The sequence below is a fragment of the Zingiber officinale genome, chromosome 7A (assembly GCF_018446385.1).
Source record: "Zingiber officinale cultivar Zhangliang chromosome 7A, Zo_v1.1, whole genome shotgun sequence".
Lineage (NCBI taxonomy): Eukaryota > Viridiplantae > Streptophyta > Magnoliopsida > Zingiberales > Zingiberaceae > Zingiber > Zingiber officinale.
This window is the reverse complement of record NC_055998.1, coordinates 33,040,083-33,045,824: the sequence shown is the minus strand read 5'-3', so window position 1 is coordinate 33,045,824 and position 5,742 is coordinate 33,040,083.

Sequence of the window (5,742 nt, the reverse complement as noted above, 5' to 3'; positions counted from 1 at the left end):
ATGAGGAAAATGAGACATCATCCACATCCTCAAGGGCTGAAGAAGAATCCAAGACAAGCAAAGAAGAGGTCTTGGAGGTCAACCTAGTGAGCACCTTCACCGAAGCAAAGTCAAAAGACAACATCATTTGCTTTGGGTGCAATGAGAAGGGGCACTACAAGAGTAGGTGCCCATTGGGTAAGAAGAAGGTAACTCCTAAACCCATTCAAGTTAATTTAAACACTAACAAGGGTTGTAGGAATGAAGAAACTCAAAGAAGGAGAATGTGCATTGTATGCTTCACATGTGGGGAGAAGGGACACTACCACACAAAATGCCCCAAGAAGAGGGAGATCAAGAATCTTGCGCATTTAAAGAAGTGGGATAAGAAGAAGAGGAGCTCAAATCAAGGGGGAGTTTCAAGGGTAAGGGAGGTATATCCTAATTTAAAGTGTAATTCAAATTTAAATTCTTATACTCCCATGCATGCTAGAAATAATTGTTATTATTTACTCATGCATACTTTCGGATTTAGGTATCATGATAGAAGTAGGGTTAATGTAGATAATAAGCCTAGGAGAACCATTCATGATAAATCTAGGCATGATACACCTAAGGAGAATCTAGGCAAAATTCCAAAGAAGAGAAGACATATGCCTAGAAAAATGGGTAGGTTTAGGAATGCCGATGGTGGACATGTTGACTCTAGGTTTAGGAACCTAGTGTTAGTTAGAGCCCTAGAGCCAATCATTTGATGATTGTATTATGAACTTGTTATATCATATTCTTATATAAATAAAGACATGTGTTTTGGTTATTATACTTACTTGTATTGGTGCCAAATAAACTAAGTATAATAGCGTCCTTGAGTAGACGGTTCTCACCTATATCAATCGGTTAGTTGAACCGATAGTGAGATGATATAGGGAACACTACTCTTAATCATTTCTAGTCGAGTATTAACATTCAGGGACAATGTTAATGCAATAAGACTAGCATATAGGTCAACTCGATGACTTGATCTCACAAGTCATGGATATAGAGATATCAAGTTGACACATGGGTATGCATTGGAGAATGTATATTGAATGACCCGCCATGAGAAAGTATTATGGATCGTTATATGAGTGTCATATACTTTCTCATGTGGCTATTAGTATGACTACTAGTCCTTAGACCTGAAGTCACCATGGATCCCTACATAAGGAGTTATGTACTTTGGTTTCGTCAAACGTCACCCGTAACTGGGTGGACGATAAAGGCGATTACTAAGTATGTATCGAATTATGCAGAGAGATGTGAGTGATGTAGATGGGATCTATCCCTCCTATATGACGGGAGTGACATCGATATTCAGATAGAGTAAGACCACGAAGTGCATGGCCATGCCCAAATGAGTCAATATGAGATATTGAGCTCATTTGATTTAGTGAGTCTACTTGGAGTTCAAGATTTAGATTGATTAGAGGATGACACGGCCTATGCCTCACATTGATCAATCTAGATGTCTAGGATAGAAGGACACTTGTCATATATTGTGAGGAGTCACAATTAGTAGTCACAAGGTGATGTTGGATCTTAACATTCTTGTAACTTGGGTAATAATGATGTGTTGCTAGATACCGCTCATTACTTATGCTCCTAAATGGGTTTAGGGGCATTGCCAAGTTACAAGAACCTATAGGGTCACACACTAAGGACAATTAGATGGAGATTAGGTTCATATGATGAACCAAGAGGATTAGATTCATTTGATGAATCAAATTGGATTAAGAGTAATCCAAATTGGGCTAATTGAGTTGGACTCAAGTTGATTCATGTATTCAATGAGTCTAATTTAGATTATAACTCATTAAATCAACTTAATTTAATGAATTAGATTCATTATATTAAGTTGGCTTGAATCAAATGGTTAGATTAGATCAACCATGGAAGAGATTTGGTCAAGTTTGACTTGACTTGAGAGGAAGAAGAAGAGTCAAGTTTGACTTGACTAATTGCCACATCATAAGTGAGATGGCAAGATGTGGACCAATGATGATGCTCCACATCATCATGGTGTGCCACCTCATGGAGGTTACAAGCCTCCTTTCCCATTAATGTGGCCGACCACATTAAATGAGTGGGAGTTACTTAAGTGGCCGACCACACAAGAGGATGAATGGGAATGAATTTTCATTCAAGACTCATTCACTCCATCTTCTTCCTCTAGCTCTCCCTCTCCCTCTCCTCCTCAACTTGGCTGAACCACACAAGGTGCTAGCACACCCTCTGTGTGGTTTTTCTCCACCTACGTGTTCGTGTGGATACTTCTAGAGGGGTATCTATTTTGATACTCTCGAGATCCGACACCGTTTGGACGAGCGGGAACGCGAAGGGCTTCGCTTCAAAGGTATAACCTTTCTTTTGTAGATCTAAGTGTAGATCTAGGTAGAAACTCGTATTCGTGTGTTTTCAAACTCTTTCTTTGCACGGATTCGTTGGCTAGGGGCTTTCGGGATTTTCGCGACGCGAAAAAGCAGTTTTCGCGGCCCGAAAAACCCAACAGATACTCCACATCATCATGGTTGCTTAAGTGGGATGCCACCTCATGGGAGTTACCAAGAGTTGTGACTCTTGGCATTCCATGGGAGTTACACATGCTCTTAATGTGGCCGGCCACATGAATGGGAGAATTAGTTTTCATTTTGTAAATTATTCTCATTCATTCCTTCATCTTCTTCCTTGCTCCATTTTTCTCTCCCTCTCCTCTCCATTGCCGAGACCTTATTGGAGTGCTAGCACACTCAAAGGTGCTCCTTCCATTGAGTTGTTCGTGTGGATATGCATAGAGAGTTGCCTACCTTGACAACTTGAGATCCGACATCTCCTTGGACAAGCGGAATACGAAAAGGGCACGCATCGAAGGTATAAAAGGTTTCCCCTTTGTAGATCTACTGTAGATCAAAGTTTTGAAACTCGTACTCATATTTTATTTATTTTCTTTGCACGAATCCGGTGGCTGGGGCTTTCGGGGTTTTCGCGACGCGAAAAAGTGATTTTCGTGGCCCAAAAAACCCAACACCTAGAAAGGGAAAATCAAGTTTTGAAGGCAAAGCTTGATAAATTAGAGAAAACCCTAGAAAGATTCAATGTTGGATCTAAGGGTTTGGGTATGATGTTGGGTAGTCAAAGACCCAATAATGATAGATCGGGTCTAGGATACTGATCTAGTGTCTCCAATGCTAAGGGAAAGTCTTATGCTAGGGTTGCATATGACTATAGCAAGGAGACGTCAAGAAATGGCAAGGGAAAGCCATTTAAAGGTAAGGAGAAATTAACCAAGGACAAGGTGTCCAAGGTTAAGAAGGTTAGGTTTGTAGGCCAAGTGTCACCGGAGGTGCACCGATGTGGCTTAGCTATTGTAGATGAGTCACCTAGGGGGTGGCTAAGGCTAAGAGATCTAGGGGGAGCTCAAAGAGTCAATTTGGGACCCATGACAATGGATCTCAAGTGGATTTTACTTGGGAGTCTAGACGAGCCATGGAATGCGCCAAATGATTTGAAGACGGACTTGAGTCTAAAACCTAGGGAATTAGCACACATAGGTTGTGTTTCATGCTTAGAAATATGACATTAAGGTCATATAACATGATAATTAGTTTTTAATGTATAGATGCCATATAAACCAATGCTAGGGATGCATTATAGGTTAGTATGGGCAAATACATCAAGTGGAAGTCAAAAACTAGGACTTTAGGTCAAGGTTCAATAGAACCATTTAGCTAGTTTTGAGTTTTGTGTCAATCTTGGGATTGGTGATAGATATATTTTTGAATGTATTTTTCCTAAGTAGATGTAAAGCCCGAAAATTCTCAAAACTGTTTTATAAATACAGTATGATTTTTCTGGAATTTTTGGATATTTTTCCGGAATTTTTCGAGTAGCGGAAGTAGCAAAAATAATTAGAACCGTAAAATAGTTAGGCGGGAATCGAACCCGAGACCTATGGTTTACGGATGAGTTTAGTAACCGGTGAACCCAGCAGGGCCATGCTGAAAGAAAGGAGAACCAAATATATTTATATTAGAGTTGGGTTCATTAAACCACTTAATATAAATAATAAACTTAAGTTGAAGTTGGGTTAGTTTTATTTTGGTTCGGCACCTTCCCCTCTCAAACCCTCACGCCGGCGCCCCTCTTCTTCTCCTCTTCCTCACGCACGGCACACCAAGCCCAAGGTCCATCGGTTCACCTTCCGGCGACGACTCCAACACGAAAGAGGTCCTTCTCCGCGAGAGGAACGCGAAGACGTGATCGGATCGTCGAGAGGATCACCTCCACCGGAACTCTAGCGGATAGAATCGTAAGAAATTACGATCAAGAGGTAAGAAACCCCTCACCTGCAGTATAATAGCTCCGGTTGGTTTCCTATGCATTAGTTTTAGCTATATGCAGGTTTTTCCGGCACATAGGGTATGTTAAACCCTCCTCGAGGATTTAGGGATTTAGTTGAACACCTGACGGGCCGACACGCTGTTCTCCTTTAGTTGGAGATTCTAGACGCGTTGTCGGTGCCTAGAGGTGATCTCCTATTAGAGGAGAGAGTTGAAGCACACCAAGTGTTGTAAAATGTTAGTGTAGCTAAATACCACTTCAGTTTATGTTTAATAGCTCAATTAAAGGCATTAGAGGCATTTAAACCAGCACATTAGTTTAGTTCAGTTTTATGGGACTACGGTCCAATGGGTGGGCTCCCACACGCCTTCTAGGTTCGATAACCTAGCTTTAGGTTCGATAACCTAGAAACAAAGATGTTATATCGTTAGCTATGGATATCAAGATTTTATTTTCGGCACTGCATCGATTAGATATCCATTGGGTTGACTCCCACAGTCGTCCCTAGGTTGAGATAGCCTAGACAACTGCTAAATTCGGGACTTGCAACCTCGGGTCTAGTAGGGATGCGCACACAGCAAGTACAATTGAGATGTTTAGTATTTTCACTTATTACGATTAAATTTCAAAACTCAAAATCAGTTATGCTAGTTGAGTTTGTTTCCATTCTGATTCAGTTTCAGTTAGTTTAGCCTATATGTTTCTTTGGTTGCTTTGCCATGATTCAGTGCTTATGCCATGCTTATATGTTATGCCTTAGGATTTCAGTATACCATGTCTTAGTAAGTTCAGTGCATATGTTCAAATAGCATGATTTAAAAGCATACCGCATCGAATGCATGATTTTGTGAGGTAGATGGTTTCTTACTAAGCTTTAAGCTTACAGATTCTATTTTTCCTTATACTGCAGATAAAGGTAAAGGAAAGATGGACTAGCGGAGGCTGGAGGTCAATGCATTGATAAGGATGTGTGTGGATGGAACCTGGAAGAAGATCTTAGGGAACCTTAGCAAGCTTTATTTCAAACATTAGAACTTTTCAGTGTTTCTTTTTATCATCTTGCACTTTAGTATGTTATTCATTACGAATTAGTTAACCATGCACTTTATTATGCTTAGAACACCTCTTTTATGTTGTTAGAATGTTAGTTGTTGTCATTAGAGTGTTTCTTAGTCATTTTGGTACTTGTAATGTGGTTGAGGCACGAAACAGTGCTGAAATCAGACATTTGGCACGAAATCAGTAACTCGAATCGATCAGCTGATCGATTCGAGGGTTTCCAATCGATCAGCTGATCGATTGGGCAATCTGCTCCGCGAACAGTAGGCCTCTGGATCGATCAGCCGATCGATCCAGCCATTTCAGTCGCGAACAGAGAGCCCTGGG